The sequence below is a fragment of the Lepidochelys olivacea genome (assembly GCF_965140295.1).
Source record: "Lepidochelys olivacea isolate rLepOli2 genome assembly, chromosome: 19".
In the NCBI taxonomy this organism is placed as follows: Eukaryota; Metazoa; Chordata; order Testudines; family Cheloniidae; genus Lepidochelys; species Lepidochelys olivacea.
Window position 1 is genome coordinate 9,987,332 of NC_140429.1, and position 20,905 is coordinate 10,008,236.

Sequence of the window (20,905 nt, forward strand, 5' to 3'; positions counted from 1 at the left end):
AGGGCCTACTGCAGAAGTAGTCAATAGGTGAACCATGGGCCAAATCCAGACTGCAGAGGCTTTTGACTGGACCAGGAAACTCTGGAAGCTGTGGGCAGTTCGTGCAGGTGGGGGCAGCTAATGCAGGTAGAGGAGTGACTGGCTGCATGCTGACAGGTTTGGGGGAGCTGGTGCCCAGGGCTGACACATAACTCAGGGTGGCAGGTGCCTCCCCACCCTCCCTAAATGGAGCCCCACCCCCATGGGGCTCTGAGCAAGAGCCACGGCAAGCACCTGAGGATGACTCAACTTTTGAGGGGACAAGTGTCCCACCCTCCTGAAATGGAGTCCCGCCCAGCTTGCCCAGCAGGGTTTGAGGCCCCAGTGCACCCAGCATGGTTCCATTTAGGGAGGGCAGGAGGGGACACTTCAGGCACCTTCAGCTTGGGCACCAGCTCCCCCAAGCCCACCAGCACACAGCCAGTCACTCCTCTACGTGCACGAGACTTCCTCCATCCCAGCACTAACTGCCCACAGTCTCCAAGCAGTTTCACAGTCCAGTCAAAAGCCTCTGGTGGTTCAGATTTGGCCCACAGTCTGCCTGTTGACTACCCTGCACTAGGGCTTAAGAGACCAGATGCCTAGAAGGAGGCAGCAGTGCACTTGCCCAGAGACAGAAATGTAGGGGCCTATGGAACTTTTACAGTAGAAATTTAGGCTCCAAATGAATGTAGGCGCCTAGAGAGAGGCAGCAGCCAAGCAGGGGTTTTGTGGATCTCAGTGGTGCCTAAAACTGAGACTTAGGTGTCTAAGTGGATCTTAGACTAAAACTGAGACTTATGTGTCTTAGGTGTCTGTATGGATCTGGGCCTATATTGAAGAAAAACTTTAGTAAGAATGAGTTTGGAAGGTCTGTTGCCTGAACTGAGGGGCAAGGTAGTAAGAGAGCCTGGTGCTGACTTTTATTGACTTCTGGCTATGAGGAATTGTTTAGGGTGCTCAAAAGTGGTATAACTGGGAGCAACATGATGGAATAAAGGTATGTCTACACTACAAAATTAAGTCAAATTTATAGAAGTCGGTTTTGTAGAAAGCGTTTTTATACAGTCTATTGTGTGTGTCCCCAAACAAATGCCCTAAGTGCATGTAGTCAGCGGAGTGTGTCCACAGTACCGAGGCAACCATCGACTTCCGGAGCATTGCACTGTGGGTGGCTATCCCACAGTTCCCACAGTCTCTGCTGCCCATTTGAATTCTGGGTAGAAATCCCAGTACCTGATGGGGCTAAAACATTGTCGCGGGTGGTTCTGGGTACATATCGTCAGGCCCCCGTTCCTTCCCTCCCTCCGTGAAAGCAAGGGCAGACAATCGTTTTGCACCTTTTTTCTTGAGTTACCTGTGCAGACGCCATACCATGGCAAGCATGGAGCCTGCTCAGCTAACCATCGCTATATGTCTCCTAGGTGCTGGCAGACGTGGTACTGCATTGCTACACAGCAGAAGTTTATTGCCTTTTGGCAGCAGACAGTGCAGTATGACTGGTAGCCGTCATCGACATAATCCTGGGTGCTCTTTTAACCGGGCGCCTGGGCAAACATGGGAGTGACTCAGCCAGGTCATTTCCCTTGTTTCGTTTCGTGGCAATTGAGTCGTACCGGCAGTGCACTGTCTTTTAACCTGCAGCTAGCAGAAGATGATGGCTAGTCGTCATACTGCACCGTCTTCTGCCGAGCACCCAGGTGTTGACGATGGCTAGTCGTCGTACTGCACAGTCTGCTGCCAGCAAGATGTATAAAGATAGATGAAGTGGCTCAAAACAAGGAATAGACCATATTTGTTTTGTATTCATTTTCTCCTTCCTCCCTCCCTCCCTCTGTGAAATCAACGGCCTGCTAAACCCAGTTTTGAGTTCTATCCTTGAGGTTTTGAGTTCTATCCTTGAGAGGGCCATTCAGTTTCTCGCAAAGCCACCCCCTTTGTGATTTTAATTCCCTGTAAGCCAACCCTGTAAGCCATGTTGTCAATCGCCCCTCCCTCCGTCAGGGCAACTGCAGACAATTGTTCCGCGCCTTTTTTCTGTGCAGACGCCATACCACGGCAAGCATGGAGCCCGCTCAGATCACTTTGGCGATTAGGAGCACATTAAACACCACACGCATTATCCAGCAGTATATGCAGCACAAGAACCTGGCAAAGCGATACCGGGTGAGTAGGCAACGTCAGCACAGTGACGTGAGTGATGAGGACCTGGACACAGACTTCTCTCAAAGCATGGGCCCTGGCAATGTGGGCATCATGATGCTAATGGGGCAGGTTCATGCAGTGGAACGCCGATTCTGGGCTCGGGAAACAAGCACAGATTGGTGGGACCACATAGTGGTGCAGGTCTGGGACGATTCCGAGTGGTTGCGAAACTTTCGCATGCATAAGGGCACAACTTTGTGACTTGCTTTCCCCTGCCCTGAAGCACAAGAATACCAAGATGAGAGCAGCCCTCACAGTTCACAAGCGAGTGGCAATAGCCCTGTGGAAGCTTGCAACGCCAGACAGCTACCGGTCAGTCGGGAATCAATTTGGAGTGGGCAAATCTACTGTGGGGGCTGCTGTGATGCAAGTAGCCAACGCAATCAAAGATCTGCTGATATCAAGGGTAGTGACCCTGGGAAATGTGCAGGTCATAGTGGATGGCTTGGCTGCAATGGGATTCCCTAACTGTGGTGGGGCCATAGACGGAACCCATATCCCTATCTTGGCACCGGAGCACCAAGCCGGCGAGTACATAAACCGCAAGGGGTACTTTTCAATAGTGCTGCAAGCACTGGGGGATCACAAGGGACGTTTCACCAACATCAACGTGGGATGGCAGGGAAAGGTACATGATGCTCGCATCTTCAGGAACTCTGGTCTGTTTCAAAAGCTGCAGGAAGGGACTTTATTCCCAGACCAGAAAATAACCGTTGAGGATGTTGAAATGCCTATAGACAGGTTTCAGAGTAGCAGCCGTGTTAGTCTGTATTCACAAAAAGAAAAGGAGTGTTTGTGGCACCTTAGAGACTAACCAATTTATTTGCTTAAATAAATTGGTTAGTCTCTAAGGTGCCACAAGTACTCCTTTTCTTTTTGCAAAATGCCTATAGTTATCCTTGGGGACCCAGCCTACCCCTTAATGCCATGGCTCATGAAGCCGTACACAGGCAGCCTGGACAGTAGTCAGGAGCTGTTCAACTACAGGCTGAGCAAGTGCAGAATGGTGGTAGAATGTGCATTTGGATGTTTAAAAGCACGCTGGTGCAGTTTACTGACTCGGTTAGACCTCAGCGAAACCAATATTCCCACTGTTATTACTGCTTGCTGTGCACTCCACAATATCTGTGAGAGTAAGGGGGAGACGTTTATGGCAGGGTGGGAGGTTGAGGCAAATCGCCTGGCTGCTGGTTATGCACAGCCAGACACCAGGGCGGTTAGAAGAGCACAAGAGGGCGCAGTGCGCATCAGAGAAGCTTTGAAAACCAGTTTCATGACTGGACAGGCTACAGTGTGAAAGTTCTGTTTGTTTCTCCTTGATGAAACCCCCCGCCCCTTGGTTCACTCTGCTTCCCTGTAAGCTAACCACCATCCCCTCCTCCCTTTGATCACCACTTGCAGAGGCAATAAAATCATTGTTACTTCACATTCATGCATTCTTTATTCATTCATCACACAAATAGGGGGATAACTACCAAGGTAGCCCAGGAGGGGTGGTGGAGGAGAGAAGCACCAGGAGGAGTGGTGGAGGAGGGAAGGACAAGGCCACACAGCACTTTAAAAGTTTAAAACTTATTGAATGCCAGCCTTCTGTTGCTTGCGCAATCCTCTGGGGTGGAGTGGCCGGAGGCCCCCCCACCACATTCTTGGGCATCTGGGTGAGGAGGCTATGGAACTTGGGGAGGAGGGTGGTTGGTTACACAGGGGCTGTAGCGGCGGTCTGTGCTCCTCCTGCCTTTCCTGCAGCTCAACCATACGCTGGAGCACATTGGTTTGATCCTCTAGCATTGAATCCTGCCGCCTCTCATCACGCTGTCGCCACCTTTCAGCTTCAGCCCGCCACCTCTCCTTCAGGTCATTTTGTGCTTTCCTGCACTCTGACATTGTCTGCCTCCACGCATTCGTCTGTGCTCTGTCAGTGTGGGAGGACAGCATGAGCTCAGAGAACATTTCATCACGAGTGCGTTTTTTTCGCCTTCTAATCTTCACTAGCCTCTGGGAAGGAGAAGATCCTGTGATCCTTGAAACACATGCAGCTGGTGGAGAAAAAAGAGAGAGACAGTGGAATTTAAAAAGACACATTTTCTAGAACAATGGGTACACTCTTTCATGGTAAACCTTGCTGTTAACATTACATACACAGCACATGTGCTTTCATTCCAAGGTCGCATTTTGCCTCCCCTCCCCATGGCTAACGGCGGGGAACATTTCTGTTCAGCCATAGGCAAACAGCCCAGCAGGAACAGGCACCTCTGAATGTCCCCTTAAGAAAAGCACCCTATTTCAACCAGGTGACCATGAATTATATCACTCTTCTGAGGATAACACAGAGAGATAAAGAACAGATGTTGTTTGAATGCCAGCAAACATACACTGCAATGCTTTGTTCTACAATGATTCCTGAGTACATGCTACTGACCTGGTGTGGTAAAGTGTCCTACCATGGTGGATGGAATAAGGCTGCCCTCCCCAGAAACCTTTTGCAAAGGCTTTGGGAGTACATCCAGGAGAGCCGCAAATGCCAGGGCAAATTAATTGTTAAACATGTTTGCTTTTAAACCATGTATAGTATTTTAAAAGGACACACAGCAGAGGTTCCTTCTCCGCCTGGCGGGTCCAGGAGGCAGCCTTGTGGGTTCGGGGGGTACTGGCTCCAGGTCCAGGGTGAGAAACAGTTCCTGGCTGTCGGGAAAACCGGTTTCTCCACTTGCTTGCTGTGAGCTATCTACAACTTCATCATCATCATCTTCCTCATCCCCAAAACCTGCTTCTGAGTTGCCTCCATCTCCATTGAAGGAGTCAAACAACACGGCTGGGGTAGTGGTGGCTGAACCCCCTAAAATGGCATGCAGCTCATCATAGAAGCGGCATGTTTGGGGCTCTGACCCGGAGTGGCCGTTTGCCTCTCTGGTTTTCTGGTAGGCTTGCCTCAGCTCCTTAAGTTTCACGCGGCATTGCTTCGGGTCCCTGTTATGGCCTCTGTCCTTCATGCCCCGGGAGATTTTGACAAATGTTTTGCCATTTCGAAAACTGGAACGGAGTTCTGATAGCACGGATTCCTCTCCCCATACAGCGATCAGATCCCGTACCTCCTGTTTGGTCCATGCTGGAGCTCTTTTGCGATTCTGGGACTCCATCATGGTCACCTCTGCTGATGAGCTCTGGCCAGCATGGCAAGCTGCAGGTGACCATGCAAACAGGAAATTGAAATTCAAAAGTTTGCGGGCCTTTTCCTGTCTACCTGGCCAGTGCATCTGAGTTGAGAGTGCTGTCCAGAGCGGTCACAATAGAGCACTCTGGGGTAGCTCCCGGAGGCCAATACTGTCTAATTGCATCCACAGTACCCCAAATTTGGCCCAGCAAGGCCGATTTAAGTGCTAATCCCCTTGTCAGGAGTGGAGTAAGGAAATAGATTTTAAGAGCCCTTTAAATCGAAAAAAAGGGCTTCGTCGTGTGGACAGGTGCAGGGTTAAATCGATTTAACGCTGCTAAATTTGACCTCAACTCCTAGTGTAGACCAGGGCTGAGGAAGAGAAATTGGGCTAACTAGGACAAAAAACTTCCTGTTGGTGAGATCTGTTCAAATGGAATAGTCTCCCCAGGGGAAACAGTAGAAACCTTCATATTTTGGATGCTTAAAATTAGACTTAGCATAAGAAACAATCTTGCAATGGCTGGGGGATGTCATCAATGTGACCTAATAGGTCTTTTCATTCTCTAACTTCTACTAAGTCGGGGTTCAGGAAGACTTTTTGCCGTCTGGACCGGTCCTTCAAAACCAGACTTTAGGGCTGGTTTCCCCTTCTAAATGATGATTTTGTCACCTACTGTTACAGCATCTTCCATTATTCAACTGATCTTACTCAGTTTATCTTTGGGTTTCTAACTGAAATTTTCCCCAGAGTAACAGTTTCCAGATCTAAATTCTTCTAGCCATTTTCATTGTGTTATACCCCTCTTGAACAAGAGGGGTACAGCACAATGGTCACAGATGAGACAAGACAGCAGTTACCTCTAGGCAAGAGTTACTAATCTAGCTCCACTAATACAGACAGTAAGAGATAGGCATAGGAGAGGCCATTATTCTAACAACATGGCATCTCTTGGTGCTTAATGCTGGTGCAGATGAATGTGATCTAAGCATAAGGATGCTAAGCCCATGGCTTGTAAACCCAGCCCTAGCACCAACTGCCTTTGTGTCCTTCAGCAATTAATTTAACTTCTACCTCAATTTTCTCCTCTCTAAAGTGGAGATAATACCAAAGATTTTTAAATCATATTGGCTGTTCAGTGGCCTATGTGAAATGATTTTGCTGAGTCTCAGTCTGGTTCTTAATGCACAAGTGTCCCAGTCACTATAATTAGCCTCTTCAGAGAGGCCCAGAATTTAATGGGCCGTGGGGACTCAATGAACACCACTCACCCCCAAAAGTGTGAGCATCCCTGCAAGTCAGGTTTGAAGCTTACTGCCAGGGTAGCACTGTGTTTGGCAAGCTCAGGACAGTCCTACACCAGTTAGGTGGATTCAGGGTTGTATTATGCAGTGCTGCTCTTCAAGTTAGCAGCACTTTTGATTAAGAGACTATTCCCCACTTCACCATGTGGTGGCATCACCAGCAAACATAAAATCAATACTTGGAACCATGTGTCACAAGCTGGGACACTGACAACCTGTAACATAGTCTGTGCCTGTCAACAAGCAGGTGTTTTCAAACCATTTTAATAACAAAATCTAACTTGTGTGTTCTTTTAGGGTGGAGAAAGGTAATTCTCTGGAATGCTCTAATATTCCCCATTGTGCTGATGTTCTTCTGACCTGAAAAGAGCAAAATCATGCAACTGGTCACTTAAGCAACATGAGGCTCCCTTAAGAGCCTGGTGGTCTCTCTATCTAAGGTACTTATATGGCTGTCATTGCCACAAGATCTGAGAACCTCATAATCTTAATTTAGCCTCACAACACACATGTGAAGTAGGGAACTACAAGACCTTTGTTCAGGCTTGTAAGTTCACACAGGAATTCTGTGGTGGAGAAAGTAATTGAATCCAGGTCTCCCAAGGCCTAGACTAGAACATGAAGCACTGGATCAGCCTTCTTGAAGAGTTGTTACAGGTGCTATCAGAGCTATCCTAGAGACCTGGGTCCAACCTGAGAACCTTTGTCATCCTTATTTGTCCTCAGTTAGCAGGGGATTCCTTATTTCAGACTCAAATTTAAATTGGTATCCGCAAGCCTAATATTATCCTGCTTTTATTAGTGTAAAATTATTATGTCAGTACTGCTAAATCATGAAATTGAGGTTATAGTATAAATCACATAATCTAAACCTCACTTCACTGCAAGCTTCCTCCACTTATTATTGTGTTCCCTCACTTTTCTACCCAATCAGCCCATCCCAAATATTTTGTTTGTTTGCGCTTTCTCTCCAGTTTCTTTCACAATATAAATGCACTCCAGGATCTAGGATGTTAAGACTTGTCCCACTTCATAAGGCACATTAAATTCTGATTGAATCAAGTTTTCTGATACTTGAAAGGCTTTAGATTTTTATTAGTAAATGTTGATTTCACCATATACACACACACCGATGAGAAAATATTTCCATCAATAATCAAAATTTATATATAGGCAAAGTAAAAAAAATGCTGCTTGAGAACTTATTGGAGTTTGATTTAAGGATATTTACTTTGTATATTTTTTACATGTAATGTTGAAAATTTGTGTTTTAAGTTATACAGCTTTAATTTTTTAAATCTCAATGTCTACCATCATTAAATAACTATTGTCTGATCCCCCATAATTTCCTACAGCTCTGAAAATTGAAATAAATAAAAGTTTTTTAAAAAGCTTAAAAATAACCATTTATATGATTCATTTAAAATTTTATAAAAAGGAATTCTGCCAAGCCTATTTAAACTCAGCGTCTGTCTGAAAATATATTTACTTTTGTGTGTGTGTGTGCATCAATCTGCTTTGGACTCCCTGAAAACTAGCTTCTTCCCCAAGCAAAGTCAAAGTGTAGTAGAAAATGCAGTTCTGCCCTAAAGCACTTACAATTAAAATTAAACTATGAGCCAATCCAGCATGGCCTAGTTCAAAGCAGACTGTTTCCTGGAAACTGTTTTAGGATTTCAGCTACTAGAACAGGGGTCTCAAACACACGGCCTGCGAGGTTATTCCCTGCGGCCCGCCAAGCTCCCTGCATCCCCCCTGCCCGTCCCCTCCCCAGCGCGCCACGTCCCCAGCCTACCTCCAGGCCAGGGGTGGGCAAACTACGGCCCCGGGCCAGATCCGGCCCAGGGATTTGCCAACCCCATGGTGCTGAGGGCCTCGCACCGCTTCCCTGCGGCCCTGGGGGGAGGGGGATCAGAGAACTCCCTGAGCTGTTTTTGCCTGTGGTTACCTCCCCCGAAGCTCCCATTGGCCGGGAACAGGGAAGCGCGGCCAATGGGAGCTTCGGGGGAGGTACCCACAGGCAAGAAGGGCTCACAGGGTGCCCACCGCTTCCTGGAGCCGAGTGGCACAGGGCCGGGGCCAGGACAGGCAGGGAGCCTACCCTGGCCCTGGTGCGTGCCCCTGCCACCCCAGAGCCGCTCAAGGTAAGCGGTGCCGGGCCGGAACCCAAACCCCTACTGCACCCTGCACCCCAACTCCCTTCCTTGAGCCCCTGTCTGCACCCCAACCCCCTGCCACATCCCGCACTCCCTCCTGCACCTCAACCCCGTGCCCTGAGCCCCCTGCCACACCACAACCCCCTCCCACGCCCCGCACTCCCTCCTGCATCCCAGCGCCCTGCCCTAAGTCCCCTCCTGCACCCCGTGGGCAGGGGCAGGTGTGGAGTGGGGGGCAGGAGCAGCAGGGGGTGATGCAGCCCTCAGGCCAACGTACAAGTCCTCATGTGGCCCTCCTGGTGATTCGAGTTTGAGACCCCTGTACTAGAAGGTCTTCAAGACTGCAGTGAATTTATAAACTGTTAAAATTAAATGAAAAATAAATAGAGACAAGATGGGTGAGGTAATATCTTTTATTGGACCAACTTTTGTTGGTGGGAGAGACAAGCTTTTGAACCACACACAGCTCTTCAGGTCTGGGAAAGGTACTCCAAGCATCTCAGCTAAATGCAAGGTGGAACAGATTGTTTAGCTTAAGTAGTTAGCACATATTGTAATGGACTATTCAAGGTAGGGTTGCCCATTAACACCTCTGCAGGCATAGCACAAAAAGACAGGGTTAGTGGGTTACAGATTGTTATAATAAGCCATAAATCCAGTGTCCCTGTTCAGTCTATAATTCATTTGAAATTGTCAGTAACAGGCAGCAGAATTCGCAGGGGCCACAACATGAAAGCTTCTGTTATGACGCACTGAAATAGATCTGGGGTAGCTTACATAATGCCCTGCTAACAATAGGGGTTGCCTGGACCCAGATCTTGAAGTTAAAAAGCCCCAATGTCATCAAGTTCCTTATCACACAATGTTTATGCTCAGCACCAGATTTGTGCACGCACTGCCTGTGTGCACCGGAGCAGGGAACAGTGGGATGATTTATTCCCTAAGGCATTGGATTCCAGCCCAGATATGGAGCAATTGCAATCTGAACACTGAACAGGTAGCTCACTTCATTACACAACCGGATACATATGCAGGCAGAACAGATGCTTCTTTGCCCTGGGCTTCTGTGCAGTCACGCCCACTGGGTCTGGGCACATCCCCCTTCAGCAATCCTCACACACACAGTTTTGCTTATGTAGCTTGTAATATCACCCTCTCCTCACAAACAGGATACTTTACAGTGGTATCCCCACAAAAACACGCTAGTTCTGCATTCCTGTTGCGGCTCTTGTCAATCTGAGATACAATCCCTATCCTGCACAAAGGCAGATCCCAAGCTGTTGAAGTGGGTGATGGTGCGGACTGCAAGACTCAGACCATTTTGGTTCACTTATCCAAGTTTCCACTGCTCCATTCCACTAATGTGTCTCAAACTAGAGACTTACCCTGCCTGGGGTTCACTTTCCATTACTATTCTTTTTTATTAAGTGAATTTCTAAAGTCCTAGTATAGTGCCAGCCTTATATATTTGGCAGTGCCCAAGCATGCCTATTTCCATGCCCACCATTGCCTCTGCTGAGACTGCCATTGGTCAATTAGGCTGTCTACACCACGCAGCTTTCAGCGACACGGCTCTGCTGCTACAGCCGTGCCGCAAAAAGGTACGCAGTGTAGCTGCTGTTTGTCGACAGGAAAAAGCTCTCCTGCCGACAAAAAACTTCCCCCCGACAAATGGCTGTAGCTTTGGTAGGAGAGTGCCCCTGCTGACAAAGCACTGTTCACACCAGCGCTTCATCAGTAAAGCTTTGGTCATTCGGAGGGGTGATTTTTTTAACACCCCTGAACAACAAAAATTTTGCCAACTAAGTTCCAGTGTAGATAAAGCCTGAGTGCCAAAAGTGGTGGTGGTTTTGTGAGCAGAACTTGTCCATTTGAAACTAAGAGATCCACCCACTCATTTCACAGGGGCCATTGAATGACTGTCAGATAACTATTTCCAATCACTACTGACCTTGGATATCTTTGAACAGGCACACAGTGGTGAAAGGTTCTTCTTTGAGTGCTTGTTCATGTCAGTTCCAGTCAGGTGTGTGCGTGCACACATGCGCAGTAGCCAGAAGATTTTTCCCCTAGCAGCATCCGTGGGGTCAATAAAGGGCCCTACCAACCCGCCAAAATCATAGCCAGGGCTCCAGCACGGAGGTGTTCCGCCTCCCATGGGGAGGTTGTCTCCTATATGCCTTTCCGCCCATACTGCTCGTTCACAAGGTACTCCTCAAGATCTGGAGGGAACATGCTCAGGTCATATTGATGGGGGAGGTTTAGGTTGAATATTAAGAAAAACTTTTTCACTAGGAGGATGGTGACACACTGGAATGCGTTACCTAGGGAGGTGATGGAATCTCCTTCCTTAGAAGATTTTAAGGTCAGGCTTGACAAAGCCCTGGCTGGGATGATTTAGTTGGGGATTGGTCCTGCTTTGAGCAGGGGGTTGGAGTAGATGACCTCCTGAGGTCCCTTCCAACCCTGATATTCTATGATTCTATGATTGATAGCTCCAACCTGGCCCCGCCAGCACTCGTACACATCTCTCCTAGATGTGTCCGTAGAAGCCCCGATCACCCTGCCACTCTTCCCGGACTTTCTGACACAAGAACACAGTCATCTCCAACATCCGAACCTCGGGTCACTGTACCTCATGGTGTGGAAGCTCCGTGGTTGAACCCGGTGGAGCTTTCCTGTTCAGACCAGGTTAGACAAGTCCTCCTTGGCAGCAGGAAACCCTCTACGAGAGCCACCTACCTTGCCAAGTGGAAGAGGTTTTCAGTCTGGTTGGCACAGGACCATTCGTTCCCAATACTAGCCTCAGTGCCGCTTATTCTGGACTACCTCCTCCATCTGAAGCAGCAGGGGCTTTCAGTGTCATCAATAAGGGTTCACTTGGCCACCATCTCAGCCTTCCACCCGGACATTCTGTCTTTGCTAACCCGATGGTCAGCCGGTTTCTAAAAGGTCTTGACAGGCTATACCCTTCCATCTGGCAGCCTGTCCCAGCTTGGGACCTCAACCTGGGACCTCCATTTGAACCCTTGGCATCATGCTCCCTGCTCTACCTCAGCCAGGAGGGATTCTGAACTTAAGAGTTAACATCAGAGCCTCCTTACACCATGTTCTATAAGGACAGGGTTCAGCTCAGACCTTACTCTGCTTTCCTCCCAAAGGTTGTGTCGCAGTTTCACATCAACGAGAACATCTTCCTCCTGGTATTCTACCCTAAGCCGCATTCCAGTGGCAGGGAGCAGAGACTTCACTCACTGGATATCCGTAGGGCGCTAGCCTTCTACATTGAGAGAATACAGCCATTCAGAAAATCTGTCCAGTTATTCATGGCAGTGGCGGAAAGAATGAAAGGTCTGCCTGTGTCATCGCAACGCATTTCGTCATGGATCATGTCCTGCATTCATGAGTGCTACAACCTGGCGGGGGTTCCTGCACCTCCAATCACTGCACACTCCACCAGGGCGGAAGCCTCGTCAACTGTGTTCCTGGCTCAGGTTCCCACTCAGGAAATCTGCAGGGCGGTGGCGTAGTCCTCCATACACACTTTCGCCACGCACTAGGTGATTACCCAGCAGTCCAGAGATGGGACGAGCAGTGCTCCAATTGGTCAACAACTCCAAGCTCACCTCCTGAACTTGGGCTTGTGAATCACCTGATTGGAATTGACATGAACAAGCACTCGAAGAAGAAAAAACGGTTACTCACCTTCTCATCACTGTTGTTCTTCAAGATGTGTTCGTGTCCATTCCAATACCCACCCTCCTTCCCCGCAGTCAGAGTAGCCAGCAAGAAGGAACTGAGGCGGTACCAGGTTGGCAGGGCCCTTTATTGGGCACTATGAAGGCACAACTCCAGGGGGTGCTCAGGCCAACCCCACGGATGCTGCTAGCGGAAAAATCTTCCAGCTATCATGCATATGCATGCGCACACACCTGATTGAAATGGACATGAACAACACATCTCGAAGAACAACAGTTACGAGAAGGTGAGTAACCAGGTTCTTTGTGACCTATTACCATTGCCCGCCGCCAGCTACTAATGTGTTATTGCTGTCAATATCCAGTGGATCTTGTGGCCTTTTAAAGGATTCTTACTGTACACTGGAGTTCTTGCTGTTTGAGTGGATAGGATTTTTGAGCTAAATATTATCTGATGTAACATTATTTATTATCTGTTTCCAACACACTGACCTCATTTCCACTATATCTTATTCTGGGCTGCTGTGGAATGTTTATCTTATATGTTAATTAGTGGCATGCAAGGATGGGCGGGGGGGAAATGATTCTGTGGAGACTTTGAAAGAGACAAATCAACACCACAGCTTTGGCCAGGGCCTTCAAAAGCTAATTTGTGAGCAAGTGTCTCACTGAGCTCCTGTTGGAAAGTAGGCAAAAAGAAACCTTTATTTACCTGCCTTGCAAGCCCTGCTATCCCTGCTCTCACTGAAGTCAATGGCAAAACTCACATTGACTTCCATGGACACAGGCTTTATAGTATTATGCTGCAATATAAAGTAGGTGCAATAAAGATTTTATCTAATCTACCAGGGGCCAAAATGCATGAAGTTCATATTTTGCAAACTGACATGGAGACATGGATTTTCGTCTCGAGTCTGTCACAGACTGGCTGTGAGCTTTGTGACCTTGGATAAGTAGTTTTACTTTTGTACCTCAGTTTCCCCATCTTCTAAATGGGTATAACAATATCTACCTTTATGAAGCACTTTGAAATCCTTAGATGGAAGGTGCTTACCTAAGTGCAATGCATTATTTTCATTAAAAACACATATGCATCCTTGATATTTCCCTGCACTTGTATCTTTTTATAGATGCTATGTTTATTTTACACATTTTTTAATATGAGCCCCTCAGGGCACATTTTCATTTTTATAACATGAAAAATATATAGCAGATTAGACATTGTCTGTTGGCTAAATTAACCAGCATTAAAACCTTGCAATTGATTAACGTTGTCCTCATCTTGTAGCGATGGAGAGGGGGAGCACAGGCTCAAATGCAAAGTTAGCTGCAAAGGGGGAAAAAAGGGCAATGCCCTTTTCAACTTCATTATGATGGAACAGGAGGCCTAAAAAGTTTTGTTAGAAAACAAGCAGGATTATTATTTTTTTTAAATCTTATAAATTCAGATCTAATATGTCCTGGAAGAGTCGGTGGTGCCTGGAGAACTAGTGAGATGCCAAGAGCTATGAGCGGAAGCTCAGTGGGGAAGGGATTTTCAGTCACACACTGTAAAACCACTTGGGTTTGTTAATGTCTATTTCATATTGATGCCTAGTGAATATGACTGAGTTAGGACATTTTTTTTGTAAAAGTTTCGATGCCCTCCCGCCCGCCTGTCATCAAGGTGCAAGAGCCAGGATAAACATTAGTCTGACAGACCCAGGGAAGGCCAGACTGGATGTTCCTGAGATTTCTAATGTAAAAAAGAAATAGGAAAAAAATTTCCTTTTGCGAGGAGGGAGCTGCTGGGATACCCAAAAAACGTCCAGCCTCCTCTCAGGTCTTTGTTTATCTATCGTAAAGAAGAGGGAGGAAAAAAGGGCACACGTCCGATTAAAAAAACAAACACTTGCCGAGTCCCTTTGTAGACTTCATACTTTGGTCCATTCCCTCTGGGAAAAAAGGTTATGAAACATACAGAGAAGCAACACAGTACAAGCTTTATATTGTTCCAGCCACTTTTCCTTTGTGGTGACACATGCTCCTTTGAGCTGCAGCATTGCCAAATACGCAAGAGTGCCACAAACTCAGGTGGGTTTTGTTGTTGTTGTTTTGAAGCTTGTGAGGCATTATTTTTCCTTTGGCCAAGTAAATGCATTTCCCAGCATATTTAAATCTGTTATGTCTTTTACTCTTTGTACAACAGAATATGAAAAAGCCACAGGGCACAGCTGGGTCCCAAATAACTGCATTTGCTGACTATACACGGGCCTAGTAGCTGCATACATATTGCAGCTCTGAACAGTTTCAGGTGGTTTCTAAAATATAGAATACAGTTAGTTCCACTAGAGGGCTCATAAAGTATGTAAAAGGACTCAATTCCCACACACTATAATACCGCTCTGTGATTTGGGGGGATCCGGGGGCGGAGGGGGGGTGCTCATCCCAAATAATTTCTCAAGCAGGATCACTTCTGGGATTTGAGGAGTAGGATCACAGAAAGAATGGCTAATGGGAGTCAGCTGGGAGCGGAATCAAAGCTCTGTTGATCAGGGAATATGTTTGCTCTGAGATCTCATTAGCTGCCAAATTATTAAGTTATTAATTAATCCACTCCATTCATTTTTGTGGCATGGCTTTTCACTACCGGTTGGTGTGGGCTTAGTCCCTGCTGTGTAGCAGCACCAACAGCCAAGAAGCAATGAAGTGCCACTTAGGTGAAAATGCTACCTCTTGGAGAAAGCAGAGAGTCAGAGGCCTGGTCTACACTACGAGTTTATGTCGGATTTAGCAGCATTATATCCGAATTAACCCTGCACCCGTCCACACAACGAAGCCATTTTTTCGACATAAAGGGCTCTTAAAACCAATTTCTGTACTCCTCCCCAACAAGGGGATTAGCGCTGAAATCGACATCGCCGTTTCAAATTAGGGTTAGTGTGGATGCAATTCGAAGGTATTGGCCTCCGGGAGCTATCGCACAGTGCAACATTGTGACCGCTCTGGACAGCACTCTGAACTTGGATGCACTGGCCAGGTGTACAGGAAAAGCCCCAGGAACTTTTGAATCTCATTTCCTGTTTGGCCAGGCGAGCTCATCAGCACAGGTGACCATGCAGTCCCAGAATCAAAAAAGAGCTCCAGCATGGACTGAACAGGAGGTACTGGATCTGATCACTGTATGGGGAGAGGAATCAGAGGCTATCAGAACTACGTTCCAAAAGACAAAATGCCAAAACATTTCAAAAAATCTCCGAGGCCATGAGGGACAGAGGCTACATCAGGGACGCAACACAGTGCCGCGTGAAACTTAAGGAGCTCAGACAAGCGTACCAGAAAACCAAAGAATCAAATGGACGCTCCAGGACAGAGCCCCAGACATGCCGCTTCTATGCTGAGCTACATGCAATTCTGGGGGGGGCCGCCACCACTACCCCACCCCTGTCCGTGGACTCTGAGGATGGGATACTCTCTGCCACGGCTGAGGATTTTGCAGATGGGGAAGATGAGGAGGAGGAGGACGAGCTTGGGGAGAACACACAGCACACCATTCTCCCCGACAGCCAGGATCTTTTTACCACCCTCCCAAACCAACGAAGCCAGAGAAAGGAACTCTGGTGAGTGTACCTTTTTAAATATAATACGTTATAAAAGCAAGCGTTTTTTAATAATTGAGTAGCCCTGAGGACTTGGGATGCATTCGTGGCCAGTACTGCTACGGGAAAAGTCTGTTAACGTGTCTGGGGATGGAGCGGAAATCCTCCAGGGACATCTCCATGAAGCTCTCCTGGAGTCTTTGTAGAAGGTTTCCGGGGAGAGCAGCCTTATTCCGTCCTCCAGGGTAGGACACTTTACCACGCCATGTTAGTAGCAAGTAATCTGGTATAATTGCATGACAAAGCCTGGCAGCGTATGGTCCCAGTGTTTGCGGGCATTCAAGCAACATCCGTTCTTTATCTCTCTGTGTTATCCTCAGGAGAGTGATATCGTTCATGGTAACCTGCTTGAAATAGGGGAATTTGATTAAGGGGACATTCAGAGGTGACCCTTCCTACTGGGCTGTTTGCCTGTGGCTGAAAAGAAATCCTCCCTGCAGTTAGCCATGCGGTGGGAGGGGGGCCATTGGCGCTGAGCTGTTCGCGTTTGGCTAGCAGGGATCTTCCCTGATACCAGCCAGGCAGTGGGGGGAGAGGAAAAGCGATCATCCCAGAGAATTGGATGGGGGGAGGGGGTTAGTTTGGTTTCTGCTGCTGCACGTTAACAGGAAAACTGCAGCAGTAAATGGCCAACTCAACAGGCTTTGCTTGGTATAGGAAAGGAGGGGGCTGCTGTTATGAAGGTTGCAGAAGCTGAAAGACTATGGCTTACCATGGCCACCTGCAAGCCGAATTCTGTTGCCCAGCCCTGCATGTGTGATCTCTAACACCAAAGCCGCAGGCACTCAATATAAGATGCAAAATGTGACCTTGTACCAAAATCACATGTGCTACGTAATGTGAATAGTGTTGTTCACCGTGAAAGAGTATAGCCATTGTTCTGTAAAAAGTATCTTTTTAAATACTTCACTCCCTTTTTTTCCTCCAGCAGCTGCAAATGTTTCAAGCCTCCCTCCTCCGTCCCACAGGCTATCTCAGATAAGGCAGCGAAAAAAACGCGATGAAATGTTCTCTGAGCTCATGCAGTCGTCCGGTACTGACAGAGCTGTGTGGCGGGACACAATAGCAGAGTACAGGATGGTGGCCGATGAACGTGAGGAGAGGTGGTGGCAGGAAGATCAGAGGAGGCATGAGGAAACGCTGGGGATACTGCGGGATCAAACGGACATGCTCCGGCGTCTGATGGAGGTTCATGAACAGCAGCAGGATCACAGACTGCCGCTGCAGCCCCTGCTTAGCCGCCCTCCCTCCTCCCCAAGTTCCATACCCTCCTAACCCAGACGCCCAAGAACGCGGGATGGGAGGCTCTGGGCACCCAACCACTCCACCCCAGTGGACAGCCCAAGCAACAGAAGGCTGGCATTCAACAAGTTTTAAAGTGGCCTTTTCCTTCCCTCCTACCCTCCTCCCACACCCTACCCGGGCTACCTTGTGAGTTATCTCCCTATTTTTATAATCAATTAATAAAGAATACATGTTTTTTAAATAATAGTGACTTTATTTCCTTTGCAAGCAAGCTGTGATCAAAGGTGGGAGGGTGGGTGGCTTACAGGGAATTAAAGTCAATCAAGGGGGCGGGTTTTCATCAAGGAGAAACAAACAGAAGTGTCACACAGTACCCTGGCCAGTCTTGAAACTGGTTTTCAAAGCTTCTCTGATGCGCACTGCTTCCTGCTGTGCTCTTCTAACTGCCCTGGTGTCTGGCTGCGCGTATTCAGCGGCCAGGCGATTTGCATCAACCTCCCACCCTGCCATAAACGTCTCCCCCTTACTCTCACAGAGATTGTGGAGCACACAACAAGCAGCAATAACAATGGGAATATTGCTTTCGCTGAGGTCTGAGCGAGCCAGTAAACTGCGCCAGCGACCCTTTAAACATCCAAATGCACACTCTACCACCATTCTGCACGTGCTCAGCCTATAGTTGAACAGCTCCTTACTACTGTCCAGGGTGCCTGTGTACGGCTTCATGAGCCATGGCATTAAGGGGTAGGCTGGGTCCCCAAGGATACATATAGGCATTTCAACATCCCCAACAGTTATTTTCTGGTCTGGGAATAAAGTCCCTTCCTGCAGCCGTTTAAAGAGACCAAAGTTCCTGAAGACACAAGCGTCATGAACCTTTCCCGGCCATCTCACGTTGATGTTGGTGAAACGTCCCTTGTGATCTCCCAGTGCTTGCAGCACCATTGAAAAGTACCCCTTGCGGTTTATGTACTGGCTGCCCTGGTGGTCCGGTCCCAAGATAGGGATATGCGTTCCGTCTATAGTCCCACCACAGTTAGGGAATCCCATTGCAGAAAAGCCATCTAGTATGACCTGCACATTTCCCAGAGTCACTACCTTTGATAGCAGAAGCTCAGTGATTGTATTGGCTACTTGCATCACAGCAACCCCCACAGTAGATTTGCCCACTCCAAATTGATTACCGATTGACCGGTAGCTGTCTGGCGTTGTAAGCTTCCACAGGGCTATTGCCACTCGCTTGTGAACTGTGAGGGCTGCTCTCATCTTGGTATTCTTGCGCTTCAGGGCAGGGGAAAGCAAGTCACAAAGTTCCATGAAAGTGCCCTTACGCATGCGAAAGTTTCGGAGCCACAGGGAATCATCCCAGACCTGCAACACTATGTGGTCCCACCACTCTGTGCTTGTTTCCCGGGCCCAGAATCGGCATTCCATGGCATGAGCCTGCCCCATTAACACCATGATATCCAAATTGCGGGGGAACACGGTTTTAGAGAAAAGTGTGTTCATGTCCTCATCACCGCGCTGCCATCGCCTCCTCGCGTGGTTTTTCAGGTGCTGGTTCTGCATACACTGCATGATAATGCGCGAGGTGTTTACAATGGTCATAACTGCTGCGGTGAGCTGAACGGGCTCCATGCTTGCCGTGCTATGGCGTCTGCTCCTGCTCGGGCAATCCAGGGAAAAGGGCGCGAAATGCATTATCGTTTGCCATTGCTCTGGCGGAGGGAGGGGCGACTGACAACATGGCTTACAGGGTTGGCCTACAGAGAATTAAAATCAACAAAGGGGGTGGCTTTGTGAGAAACAGAATGGCCCCCTCAAGGATAGAACTCAAAACCTCAAGGATAGAACTCAAACCTGGGTTTAGCAGGCCGTTGATTTAACGGAGGGAGGGAGGAGAAAATGAATACAAAACAAATCTAGTCTATTTCTTGTTTTGATCCACTTCATCTATTTTTATACATCTTGCTGGCAGCAGACTGTGCCGTATGACCACTAGTCATCGTCATCTCCTGGGTGCTCGGCAGAAGACAGTGCAGTATGACGGCTGGCCATCGTCTTCTGCTGGCTGCAGATTAAAAGACAGTGCACTGCTGGTAGGACTGAATCGCCATGAGACGAAACTTAAAAGGGAAATGACCTGGCTGAGTCACTCCCATGTTTGCCCAGGCGCCCCTGACCTCATCGAGGTTGGTTAAAAGAGCACCCTGGACTACGTCGACGATGGCTACCAGTCATACCGCACTGTCTGATGCCAAAAGGCAATAAACTGTTGCTGTGTAGCAATGCAGTACCACGTCTGCCAGCAGCCAGGAGACAGACGGTGATGGTTAGCTGAGCAGGCTCCATGCTTGCCATGGTATGCGTCTGCACAGGTAACTCAAGAAAAAAGGCGCAAAACGATTGTCTGCTGCTGCTTTCACGGAGGGAGGGAGGGAAGGGGGGCCTGACAATATGTACCCAGAACCACCCGCGACAATATTTTAGTCCCATCAGGCACTGGGATGTCTACCCAGAATTCAAATGGGCGGCGGAGACTGCGGGAACTGTGGGATAGCTACCCACAGTGCAATGCTCCGGAAGTCGATGGTTGCCTTGGTACTGTGGACACACTCCGCTGACAACATGCACTTAGAGCATTTGTGTGGGGACACACACAATCGACTGTATAAAAACGCTTTCTACAAAACTGACTTCTATAAATTCGACCTAATTTCATAGTGTAGACAAGGCCAGAGAGAAAGAAGAATAGCTGCCAAGGGCCTGGATTTCCAATGAGTCTGGGTTGTTTATTTGCTTTGTGTGGCTTGGGGTTAGAGCCAAGAATCTGGGAGTCAGGACTTTTAGGTTTTCTTCTCAGCTGTGAAACTGATTCACTGTATGACTTTGAACAACTGACTTAACTTCTCTGCGTCTGTTGAAACAGCAAAAAGTAGCTCCACATGACCTGGGCTAGGGTTTAAATTAAAATGAAAGAGGAGGATGAGGGACTTATCAGCTGCCATCTTTCACAAGCTGGTCAGTGAGTGGCTAGAGACTCAGGAGCACGAGAGGTCACCCTGCATCCCCCCACAGCATGTGTTCTCTTCCCCAATCGCTGCACGCCTTCTCAAGTTTCCCACCTGTTGAAGTGGGTGGCATTTCCCAAAGTGTAAAATTGTTTAATTTGGAATGAATGGATGTAATGCACACCACTGCCCTCTACACAGTGGGATGAGAACTGCCCAGCTGTGTGTTGTAGGCACTGTACTGTTAATAGCTCATTTAAGATTTTCAGCTAATTCAAATTGTGCTTCTGCTGGAGGGTGCTTTTGTTTTATGTTGCCAGGTTCCCCCATATCCCTGGCAAACCTGCCTCATGACCCAGGTGCCTGGATTTGTACTGTTTACTCTGCATTCTCCCCAGCTGGGGACAATGAAAGCACATCTGTCAGTTTCACTCTTTTTTACAGTTTCTAGTCATTTTCCCTTTCACATTCTCACTGG